The 12,754-nt window shown below is 47.4% G+C and overlaps 1 protein-coding gene and 1 pseudogene across 3 annotated transcripts in view; both read left to right on the top strand.

Annotated features, from left to right (window-relative positions):
* The first annotated feature begins 2,405 nt into the window (after window positions 1-2,405).
* LOC147718362 (metallothionein pseudogene) lies at window positions 2,406-10,929 on the top strand (annotated as a pseudogene).
* The window catches only part of LOC147718360 (arf-GAP with Rho-GAP domain, ANK repeat and PH domain-containing protein 1-like), a 525,400-nt gene continuing 515,744 nt past the window's right edge, over window positions 3,099-12,754 (top strand). For 2 of the 3 annotated variants that reach the window (XR_015295285.1, XM_086918310.1), the window contains exon 1: window positions 3,099-3,457. The gene's annotated coding sequence lies outside the window, so the exon portion shown is untranslated. The remainder of the gene's footprint in view (window positions 3,458-12,754) is intronic. The other variant, XM_086918312.1, reaches the window with a different exon arrangement.

The following is a 12,754-nucleotide window of genomic DNA, read 5'->3' as shown; positions in this document are numbered from 1 at the left end:
ATGTTCCTTTTGATGGGAAGAGGAGGTTTCTGAGGTGGGAGTATCAGGCAAGTGACACTCCACGGGCTCCCTCTGTGGGAGCCTTCAGGGAGAATCCCTCTTCATTACTACCTCCACCTGACCAAGGACTCTGCAACACACTCCCATACAGGCTTGATTATCCACTACTCCTCTCCAGTGCACCTTATGTCACAGATGACCTTGGGCCCCATCCCCATATCAGGCACCATCGGGCTCCACTTTCATTTTTCCCGGTAAAAACATTAGTAAAATCACCTTCAAACTTAAAACATTGAATATAGTAGTAAACATAATTAGCATGCACTTAAAATATGTTCCACAGTAGCCCTTATAACCCAACAGCTAATTAGATAAACAAAAACAGAAAGGCCGGCTTCAGCGCTGATGCGAAAGTCTTTTTTGGCGCCGCACGAATAACCTCTTTCTCCGTAAATACCTTTACTCCCACCTTCCAACAGTGCCCCTCAATTCTCAATGCCCCCTCTATTGACCTCCGCCTCGAATTCCCTCACAACAACACGCCACAAGTGCCCCTCATCTCCCCATAGCCCCTCCCCCTATTGACCTCCTCCTCGGATTCCCTCACTGCAACCCTCCACCAGTGCCCCTCATCTCTCCCTGACTACCCCCTCCACCCCATGACCTCTTCCTCGGATTCCCTCACTACCACCCTTCACCAGTAACCCTCATCTCTCCGGAGACCCTCCCACTACCTCCTCCTCAGATTCCCTCACTGCCACCCTCCAACAGTGCCCCTCATCTCTCTGGAGCCCCTCCCACTACCTCATCCTCAGATTCCCTCACTGCCACCCTCCATCAGTGTCCCTTATCTTTACGTAGCCCCTCTCTCATATGCATTTCATTTGTTGTATAGCGCTACTCATATCAGTGTAGTGTGTGTCAGTACTTTACACCAAGCACACATTATACAGAGACAATGAATCGTACAAGTATGTAAATCAGTCTATAGGGAATGTCATATAAGCCAATGAGGATTACAAGGTGTAGGAATCATATGTCATCCATACTGGTGGGCAGGATATTTTAAGAGGGTTTGGTCTGGGGAAACACAACCTTAGGATTTAAAGAGTATTCCATGGGGGTCAGCTTTACTGATAAAAATGTATATCTGCCCAAACATACTCATTTTGGCAACATTAGAATAATGAAAGACTGGGGAAGTTCTAACTATATCAAAAAACAGAAAAAGCGAAGTTTTAACTATACCATTCATGTTTGTAGGCAGCTCTTTGATGACAGTTCATTGGTTACTGTCCTATGTAAGGATTGTAACTTCTGAACTGCAAGTAACAAGGATCTCTGTGACAAATGCAGTAACCCACTGAGCTATCCAGAGCTTTAAGTGGGCCGGGTCTCACTGGGTCTGAGCACAGGCAGTTTTTTTAAAGGGGCCTCGAAACGGGTCTCTATCGGGCTCTTTTTTGTGCTCTGGTCACAGGTAGTCCGTTTTTTTCCGAACTGCAGTGACAGCAGTCTGCTGTCACCGCAGTCCGGAAAAAAGTGCCAGGGCACAAAACAGAGCCCGATAGAGACCCGTTTCGAGACCGCAGGCACATAAAGTTACGGCATAACGTCATGCCAGGTGAGCGTTATAGGGAGAAGGGAAAGGGAAATCCTTTAAAGAGAGTCATTTTCTCTCTGGATTTCCCTTCTCTTTTTGAAACTCAGGAGCAGCAACACTGTTGTGATGTCACCAGGGCTTTAAGTGGAAGCTTTTGCAATATTATATACAAGCCATAGTTGCTGTAATTTATTTTATGCAACTAACAACCATTGACAAAGCCAATAGTCCTGGCTTGTAGGTATGATGTTACTTGTTGTATCATATACCTGGATACAATGACAGAAACAGCAAAATACAAGTCGGGCCGCACACTGCTAAACACAGATTTTTAATGTACTGTTTTTAAGCCACGTCCTCAATTACATTGGCCACGCCCCTTTGAGAGACCCCCCAGTTTTTTCATCCCACTTAAAGCCCTGAATTTATCCACATAAAATACAGTTCATCAGCATTTAAAAACTTGTAACAGACAAATGATTGCTCTCCAGCAGGATAATTAATCACCAGCGTTATCTGGCATTTTGTATTATTATTGTTGTCCTGCATCAGCAATGATAATGATAAAACTGTTTAAATGAAGCTCACACGAAGTATGTGTCCTGCTGGGCCTGTGCAGATTTTAAAAAGAAAAAAAATGTAGTAACGCATTCTCTTACCTACTCCATGAGTCAAACTTTGTGTCACAGCCTTATGTGATGAGCCACGGCAGGGGTCAGGAAAGGTGAATATAAATAAACAAATTTTACAGAGACCTTTCAATACTGGGCCGATAATCCGTATCTAACATCTACTTCAAAACATGGACCCTAAAGACTGCGGTTGTGCCAACAGTGGCTCTTGTACATGTACTGGGTCGTGCAAGTGTGAAAACTGCAAATGTACATCCTCGAAAAAAATCTGCTGTTCCTGTTGCCCTCCCGGAAGCGATAAATGTGGCCAGGGGTGTGTGTGCAAAGGAGGATCGACGGAGAAATGCAGCTGTTGCACATATTTTGCAGATTGGCTTATTCAGTGCCCATGGAGTTGCTTAACACACAACGAATTGCACTTTTTGATTTATTTTTCTTTCTTGTGCAAATGAGCAATCTTACATTTACATATTATATATTTGTATATAAATGTTCTGCTAATAAAGTAACCTAAAATACGGAAATAAATAAATAAACAAACTTCTTTTCTCCTCCGCTACATAGAAAAAGAAATATCAATGCAGCATGACGGTAAGCAAAGGTTACCAAAGGTTACCCTTGTCAAAGAAAGGATTTGTCGCCTTTCCCCATGCAGAGATAAAGGGGTGAAAAAATAAGCAAAGCCTCGTTAACATGTAAATGGTCTTGTAAAGACCTGTGAAGTACTCGGGGCGGCTGTGATAATCTGTAAAACTGTGTGTGAGTGCGCTCGGAGAAGCTGTCTCGGCCCGGGCTGACACACAAGAAGGGGGAGGGTTGAAGCTCTTTTGATCCTAAAGGCGTTGCCCGCCTGTCTTCAAACCCTCATTGTGAGGGCCAAGGATCCTGTTTGGGTGGGCCAGGCTCATGTTTGGGTGGGCCTGGCCCACCCGGCCCACCCGCTAGAACCGGGCCTGCACAGAAGCAGGTGGTTTTCAGTCCTCGCGCCCTGGCACGGCTCGGGCACCGTGAAGTCCAAAGTCTGTGCCCGCAGCGCCTCGCCCAGGCTCCGGAGCTGGCAGTGCGGACCCGGGTCCGTCAGCTGACGAGCGGCACCGAGCAGGCGGGCAATCTCTCTCCCGGGGTGCAGGGTGGCCTCTCGGAGGCGGGGCTGGCAGCTGTGGGTGCGAGGGCGCTTACCCACCCCACGTACCTTTCGGATTCCAGGTGCCCAGGAGCTCAGGTAACAAGTGCTCGCTTTTTTACCTTTAATGTATGTTATTGTATGTTCTTTTTTCCTTGCCGTTTTTTTGCAACTTTCGAGCGCGCCAAGTGTTTTGGACTAAATATCTGGGCTTGTTGAAGGCGCTCCTGAAGACGCCTAGCGCTGAAAAGTTCTGTATTTTTCTTACAAGCCCCTGAATTGAAAGAGTCTTCACAGACTGTCTGGGCTGCTGGAGTTTGGAAAGGGGAGAGGCCCGGGGCCGTGTAACAAACCTGGCCCTTCATACTCTTTGCGTGATGTGCTCTACTGTTCCAGTTTTTATCTTTGAATTATGTGACTTGTAGTCCATTATAAAACAGGACTACAAGTTCCAGAACTTTAAAAAACACCTGCCCTGAAGCAGCAGAACACGCGTGGACCTGTGAAGCTTGTCAGCTATGCATGTGAATGCAGCAGGTGCGACATCCCACTGCGTTTTCTTCGGGACTTGAGCCGCCCAGACTGTCTGTTATCACCTGAGAATATGCTCCAGGCCTTTTTCTTCAGTCGTCATACGTCACTCGCTGTCTTTAGACAGTGGTTGTGGGTCCTCTCGGCACAGCTGTCGGGCACTGCCGTCTCGAGTGCGAGCCACTAAGTCCTGGGAATTTGCCAAAAGCAGGTTGCAGTCTGGGACTTGTAGTTCAACTTCTCGCATCGCAAGTGAGAGCCCAGATCTCGCGGCATGCAAAGTGCCAGTAGGCGAAGGAATAAAGGGAAGTGTTTGAAGTTGTCCTTTGATCAGTCTGGCCACAGTGGTTTTTCTTTTACGTCAGTTTGATGGCTGCCTGGTTGGAGGCCAGCAGCAGCTGAGAGGCACTGAGCACTTCCGCTGGCATCTGGGAAGCACCGTTCAGCAGGAACCTGCTAACCAGCATAATCAGTGACGTCTCAGGAAGTGACATCAGAGAGCAACATTACCAGAGCTTGTTACAGATGCCCACAGTAAACTTAAAATGACTACAATATAACCTACAGAGACGCGCTTATTTCTTTTTGGTTAAGCACTTCATGAGATTGCATGTTTTCCACCTGTTCCCCGCCGCCCTCCTTCGCTGCCAAAACCTGGAACGCCCTCCCCATCCTCCTCCGGCAGACCCAGGACCTACTGACCCTCAGGAGGCTACTCAAGACCTGGCTCTTCGAGCAGTAGCAGCACCCCCACCCAGCGCCTTGAGACCCCCACGGCTGAGTAGTGCGCTTTACAAATGTTCTGATTGAGTGAGTGTACCTCACTTCGCCCATCCACTGTGCTCCACATTGCTCTTGGCCTTGTACCCCATGCAGGGTGAGGTCTGTGCTCCCAGGCAGTGCACGTGGACTGTGAAAATCAAAGGAGAGAGTAAGGGAAGTTACACAAGCTATGTGTGGTGGGAACTCCTGGTCCCCTGGTAAAGGTTTTAACAACAATGGAGGAGTACCCCCTAAATGCAAAGTATACAGTATAGGGATTTCCTCTGTATCTAAAGCATAAGGCTTAGGTTAGTAATAAGTGTCCCAACCTTGAACCGGACAAAAATGTCTTTTTGAGAAGACCCCTCACTCACCAACCTAGTTGGTGACATGCTTCATCATCGGGGTCCCACCCCATAAGCCGAATGCCTATGGGGTGTGCTGCGACACCTGATTACAGTGGAGCGGGTTCTTTGTTTTTTTTATATGTGAGAAATAATAACTGTGAAAGGTGTATTAAAAAGGGGCAAAACTGCTCACTTCAAAGACTTTATTCCTGAGTGATTTGTCCCTGTTAAAAAGAGTGTGGCACCCGTGCCTATTTAGGAAGGCGATGGTGTCTCAAAACGTGTGATAATTATAAAAATAGCGTAGTGTGCTATGTGTAGTATTTTGACCTATAATTTTTTTAAAATACTACACATAGCACACTACGCTATTTTTATAATTATCACACGTTTTGAGACACCATCGCCTTCCTAAATAGGCACGGGTGCCACACTCTTTTTAACAGGGACAAATCACTCAGGAATAAAGTCTTTGAAGTGAGCAGTTTTGCCCCTTTTTAATACACCTTTCACAGTTATTATTTCTCACATATAAAAAAAACAAAGAACCCGCTCCACTGTAATCAGGTGTCGCAGCACACCCCATAGGCATTCGGCTTATGGGGTGGGACCCCGATGATGAAGCATGTCACCAACTAGGTTGGTGAGTGAGGGGTCTTCTCAAAAAGACATTTTTGTCCGGTTCAAGGTTGGGACACTTATTACTAACCTAAGCCTTATGCTTTAGATACAGAGGAAATCCCTATACTGTATACTTTGCATTTAGGGGGTACTCCTCCAGTGCACGTGGACTGCCTGCGTCCCTGTATCTGGAGGGGGAGGTCCAAACACTGAACCGAGCAGAAAGAAGGCAGGGCTGCTGAGGCCTTCTGGTCATCGAGGAGCTGCTGGTTGGTCTTCCTGAGCGTGGCCGTTTGATGGATGGGAGGTGGGACTCTGTTGTCACAGGTGAGAGAGTTTCTAGGTGAGACCTGTACCTTTGTCTGTCTCTGATTACTGCTTCAGTTGGGCTTTAGACAGCCAGGTGTATAAACATCACACCTTTTTTTGTGCCTTTGTTGTGGGTCCTCAAGTCTAAGAGAACTAACACTGTACTAAAGTATGTGTCCGGAGAATAAGCCTGGAGAGGACACTTGAAAGGAGAATCACTCCAGATCGGTTCCCCCGTTTGAGGCGGTGATTTATATCTTCAATCTAGAAGTTATTATAAATGTGGGATACAGCAAACACAAGGAGATGATGGACGGAGCGCTGAAACTTTTCAGACACTCACCTCCAGTCACAGATCTGTGTTGAATCCATCATCATTCTTTAGCTCACTTCTCCACCTTAGTTCAGACCCAGCTATATGCAAATCAGTCTTGACCCTGTGCCTCATGGGAACAGTCCAGCCCGAACTGCCAAGCCAGGTCTTCCCTGGACCGGAAAAAGCATCCTGGGACAAGTTTCAGGCTAACACTCCTCATCAGCCAGGATAGCTTGAATCCAGTGGCAAAGCGAGCAAGGGACCCACGTCTGGGCATACCCTGCCAACTGAACGTAACCACAAGGAGATGATGGACAAAGAGCTGGAAGTTTTCAGACACTCACCCCCAGTCACAGATCTGGCTTGAATCCATCATCATCCTTTTTTAGCTCACTTCGCGAGCCTAGTTCAGACACAGCTATATGCAAATCAGTGCCTCATGGGACCAGTACAGCCCGAACTGCCAAGGCAGACCCTCCCTGGACTGGAAACAAGCATCCTAGGACCGGTTTTGGGGTTTCACCTCTCTTCAGCCAGGATGGCCTGAGTCCAGTGGCATGGAGAGCATACCCGTCCCACTCGGGTGACAAATGCAAAAACAACAGTTCATAGATAGAATGCAGAACAATGTCATACATTCACCCCAGTACAGAGATCTGGGCCTAAATCCATCGTTTTTTTGCTCACCATGCCATTCCAGTTTGAACACAGCCGTATGCAAATCAGTCTTGACCCTGTGCCTCTTGGGAACAATCCAGCCCGAACTGTCAGGCCAAGTCCTCTCTGGACTGGAAACAAGCATCCTGGGACCGGTTTCGGGGTTTCACCCCTCTTCATCCAGGATAGCTTGACTCCAGTGGTGTGGAGAGCACAGGACCCATATTTCGGCATACCACTCAGGGTGACAAATGCAAAAACAACAGTTGATGGAAAGAATGCAAAACAATGTCATACATTCACTCTAGTACAGAGATTTGGGCCTAAATCCATCGGTTTTTGCTATATGCAAATCAGTCGTGACCCAGTGCCTCGTGGGAACAGTCCTGCCCGAACTGCCAAGCCAGGTCTAAACGTGGGATACAGACCACCTCACTTTGTTCCAGTTCCACGTCATTTATGACCAAGGAAGGAAGTGCTCCATAAAAGACTGCTGTGAAACCAGGGCTGGTGTCTGTCTGACAGCCGCCTGAGGTGAGGGACATCACCTGCATTCTGAAGTATGTACAGGAGAAATTGTGGGTGTGCTCAAAAGCAACAAGAAGCCGGCCTGCCAGCCAAGAGAAAAGAAGTCTACCTGTCCCTACATGAAGATAGACTGTCCAGGAGAAGTGAGGCCTAGCATTCCTCAATGCTTATGAGACATTCAGGTCGAGCGGACTGCTCAAGAGGGAGCTTGAGAGGACCCTTGCTGCCCCCCATAGCTCTCATCTCGGTTGCTTGAACCATTGTTCACGGCGCAGACTCTGCGAATGGCTATGGACCAAGGGAAGAAAACCGTCCTGATTTTACTCGACCTATCGACGGCCTTCGATACGGTTTCGCATTCCATACTGATCGACCGTCTTGGCAACGCTGGTATAGGAGGAACGGTTCTGATGTGGTTTAAGAACTTTCTTAACCAGAGACGCCAAGTAACTATATTAGGCAAGTTCAAATCTGGATAAAAAATCATCAGCTCAGGGGTCCCTCAGGGTTCTAGCTTGAGCCCAGTACTTTTTAATCTTTACATGGTTCCCCTGATGGACTTAGTCGCCTCCTTCCAGATCAACGCAATATCATACGCCGATGATATGCAGCTGATTCTGGTACTGGACAGGGAGCTGCCTGGAGCAGAGGAAAACCTTAAAAACTGCCTCTCAGCCACATTTGAGTGGATGAATAACAATCATCTCAAATGTAACTCCGGAAAGACGGAAATATTGCCGTTTGGCCCTCAAAATCTTTTTTCCCCTAAACAATGGTGGCCCAAGAATGCTGAAGCCCCGCCGAATACCATCTTATCTGCCCGCAATTTGGGCATCAAGTTTGATGACCATTTATCGTTTAAGCAGCAAGCGGTAGCGGTGGCTGGCATGTGTTTTCACATCATTAGATCACTAAGGAAGTTTTTTGATCTTCTTCCTCTTACCGCCAGGAAAACTGTGGCATTGGCCTTGATAACATCTAGACTGGACTACTGCAACAGCCTGTATGCAGGGACCAACAAAACAGTGCTTCACAAGTTGCAGTTAGTCCAGCATGCCACTGCCCGTTTAGTACTTCGGTGGCCCAAAAAGTCATCTGCCTCGGCCGCACTAAAAACTCTCCACTGGCTACCCATACACAAGCGTGTATTGTTTAAGGTGCTTGTAATCACCTTTCGAGCTTTCCAGTCTCAAGGCCCCCGATACCTGGTTAGGGGCTTCAAACACTATCAGCCAGCACGTTGTTTGAGGTCAGCTAACCAAAATCTTCTGGTAACCCCCAGATTTAGACTGGCCACTAAAGGTGGAAAATCTCTTTTTGTTCTGGGCTCTAGGGCTTGGAACAAATTGCCACTTCAGCTTCGACTCATGTCCAAGGAGAGCCAATTCAGGAAACTGATGCTGCATGCAGGGCTTTGGTGTAGAGTGTTTAGTGTGTAATGTGCTTTGTGTTGCTCTCAGTCCACCAACCCTTTCGAGCTGGGTTGGTTTGAGCGCCAAGATGCTCCATGGAGTGGTAGTAGCACTATAGAAATGAGTTTTTACATTACATTTACATTACATTACATTACACTGTGCTCCTTGTCTGCCCGTTTGCGGCTGCAAATGCATGATTTCAGTTAGCCCGGACGAAGTCTAGAACTGCCTGGTTTTCGGAAGCCCAGCCAGGGCTGCACTGATCTTCATTTGGGAACACAAGCTCAACAAGTATTGGCAAAGCCAATCGGTCTCAGCAGTGAGAGTACTATTGGCTTTGTCAATGTGTTCCAGCATTGCATGGCCAGGTGGTAAGTGTTCCCCATGCACATGCAGCACCGAAATGCCCGCAGCTGATGCGCCTTTACTCCTTCGGGTAACCATGGACACACAGTATATACAACATATCTCTTTCGAGTCTAGTGCCAAGACCTAAAAACACACACACACAAAACATACAGACTGCACGTGACGGCACACACTTCGGGTCCGTATTCCCTATCTAGGGTGGTGCATATAGGAATTTCCAGGACATAAACGAGCATCCACGTTAGGATCAGGCAAACACAGCAGTAAAACACACCTGCGGAATCAAGGGGCAAAATAGTTGGAATAGCCTCCCTATTGCTATTAGGAAAACAGGCGAACTGATGGCATTTCGAAAAAAGGTAAAGACATGGCTCTTCCCCAAAGTTTAATTACCCCAGAAGCAAACTGATCACCCATCCTACTCATGATGCACATCTGTTTCAGTTATACTCTCACAGCGCCAGGATGCCCGTAGGGTTGCAGAGCGCTTTATAAATACCATAAATAAATAAATAAATAAATAAATATATATGAGGCAGCTAATGTGACGTATTGAAGCACACGAGCAGCGTCAGACTGCCAGGACTTTAGGCGCCTGGTGCCTCGGATACAGGGATCGACGACTCCATTGAGGTACCAGAAGCATCATCTGGATAATGTGGGGGGCCAGCAGACCGAAGCCGCTCCTCCATAGTGAAAGACCTCTTTCTATCGTAACGTTTCTGCTTAACGTTTTTAAAGGGATAGCCAAAAGCATGTTTAGTGTTTGCATTCCATGTTGCAAGGCATCCCTTATTTTAAAATGAACCCAGCGCAAAAAAGACCACTACCATGATCTTGACTGGAGTCCTCTTATTTATTTAAAAAGTTTTATATAGCGCAAACAAGATCACGAAGGATATCGGAGCGCTTTACATGCTTTTACTGACGTTGTTTTGAAACTCAGCGACAGCAGAGTAGCTCTTGTACAGGATTGGAGGAATGGTTTCTCCTTCATATGTGCAACCAACGGGCCTAGATCGTTGAAAGCTTGTTCATTATTGGCTGCCTGGTCACTCCTCTCCCTATACCTGCTTCACTTAAAGCAGAATGCAGTTGATGTTACTGGAACAAAAAAGAGGCTTTTGGTACTAAATAATCCCCATAAACCGCAACATTGTAAACCACTACGAGCAGAATGAAAGCCAGTGTTGTTTAAAATACTCTCTCTTAACATGTTGCCTGGCCCTAATATGGCCGCCGGTTTTATGCATGTGCAGTGCATAGGGTGCTTCTCCTGAACCTTTTGAGGGTGGGGGAATATGGCAGGTGAATAACATCAGGTGGTGGTGGTGGGAGGATAGGGTAGCACTGAGATCAGTGAAAGGGCTGGCGCTCAGTGTGTGTACCCGACCCACATCTCCGGCACTTAGCGAACAAAGCAGGAAGAAGGAAGCGTAAAAAGAGGGGTGTAGCCGAACCTCCAATACAGCCTTCCCTGCTCTTGGATATCGCAGCCCCAGGAGCGCTTCTGCTGTTTCTCTGTTCATCGTTCTGTCCATCAATTGTTCTTTTTGCATTTGTCTTTTTTTTTTATTTTTTTTTTTTACAAGTTTTATCACTATTTTTAATGAAACGACCTTGCAAAGAATGTACATTCCCATGACAACACATCTCTTGGGAGCCAGAGTAAAATATGTAGAATCACATCTGTATCATCTAATGCCAACATCTTGAGCATCACATTTACATGGCAAACAGGATCAAGAACGCAACCATCAAACAAAACAGACCCATGGCTTCAGAAAGTGCAAATCCAAGGATAGCATAAGAGAAGAGCTGTTGCTTCAGAGAAGGGTTCCTGGCATAGCCAATAATTAAACTTCCAAAAACGGTTCCAATGCCAGCCCCGGAACCAGCCACCCCAACTGTGGCAGCACCAGCACCAATAAATTTGGCAGCAGTGTCAATGTCCCGGCTGATTGCACTAGTCTGGAATTCTCTGAGTGCTACGGTGCTCGGAGTGCCGCAAACCAGCGCTGTGTTCCCCTCAACCGTGTGGGAAGGGTATGCCTGGACGTGGGTCCTGTGCTTACTATGCCACTGGAGTCAAGTTTGCCTGGCTGATGAGGTGATGATAATCCGAAGCCAGACCCAGGATGCTAGTTTCTAGTCTAGGGAGGACCTGGCCTGGCAGTTCGGGCTGGACTGTTCCCATGGGGAGAAGGGTCAAGAATGATTTGCTTATGGCTGGGTCCAAACTGGAATGGAATGGGGAGCAAAACAACAATGAATTTAGGCCCAGATCTCTGTACTCAGGTGAATGTATGACATTGTTCTGCATTCTGTCCATCAATTGTTCTTTTTGCGTTTCTCTGTTGGGCAGACAGTGCGGGTGGTGAGAGGTTCGGTGCCTGTCTGAGAACGGGTGTTGGACATAGAACCAACACACAGCCTCCGCTGGTGTTATCCTGGTGCTTTTAGAAATGGTCTTGGAGTTAGTGACAATAGTGAAAATGGTGGTATGGCTGCTTGGGTGGCCTATTTACAGAAACTGCGCTCGAAGCAAGTGAAAACGCAACTTCTCCTGAAGTTGACTCTTAAACAAAGAAAAAAATAAGCTCCTAGAATGGTAATTAAATGGGAGGAGTGGAAGGATAGTAGTAATTGGTCCCTGCTCTCGGGGAGGGCTAAACACAAGAAGAGGCATGACGCATGCATGCAATGGACCAATGGGGAGAAAGATTAGGAGATTGACAATGGAGGTAGTCAATGGGAAACCTATGGGCAGGCTGAAGCCCACAGCGTATACACAACATGTTTTGAAGAGACGGTGCAAGCGCTGTCTAGCCGAGACTTAACAACTGCTGCCGCCTGACCCTCCGGCTGTAGCTGCTTCAGCCCAGGCAGGGCCACATCACCGCTCCAGATGAAGACACTGTAGCCAGGTCTTGTGTGGTGATTTCCCCATCAGATTCTGGGTGGACACTCTGTTACACATGTCCTGTACCCAGGTCTGACATCCCAGCAAACTAGATGGTTCATTTAATCCCCTGCCTGGTATACAGGTGGGCCAGCATTAGTACAAGGCAGCAAGCGAGGCTTCAGTAAGTGTCACCCATCCCAAGGAAGGGTAAAACCAAATGCAAGCAGAGCACATTTTACTGTGGGCAGATATAAACTGCACCTGAGCCAGGTTTCTCCTGAATTCCCCGTAGGAGAGGGAACCCAGACATAGTGGGTGGAGGAGATGGTACGCCCAGGAACACCGACTTGTGTAATCATCTAATGATGTAGTATTTAGCACAACTGTGTGATTAAAGTACCTTATTTCTTGAAAAGATAAGCCCTGGGCTGGACATTAAGATTAGAGTGTCTGTTGAGTGCTGTGCTCAAGAACCTCCTCTGTACCTCCCTAAGAAGTCTGTGAGTGCTCGCTCGTGCTACTCTGAGAGTCCAGTGTGGAAGGGGTAGTGTTTGGCCCAGTTGGGAAACGCCTCGCTGGATGGGCCCTGGGACACCAGTGGCAGCTAACCTCCGCAATCATCGCATGCGCCCAGTA

This window comes from Lissotriton vulgaris, chromosome 4_1 (genome assembly GCF_964263255.1).
Source record: "Lissotriton vulgaris chromosome 4_1, aLisVul1.2, whole genome shotgun sequence".
Classification (NCBI taxonomy): Eukaryota; Metazoa; Chordata; class Amphibia; order Caudata; family Salamandridae; genus Lissotriton; species Lissotriton vulgaris.
The sequence above is the reverse complement of the archived record's forward strand: the minus strand, read 5'-3'. Positions and strand labels throughout refer to the sequence as shown.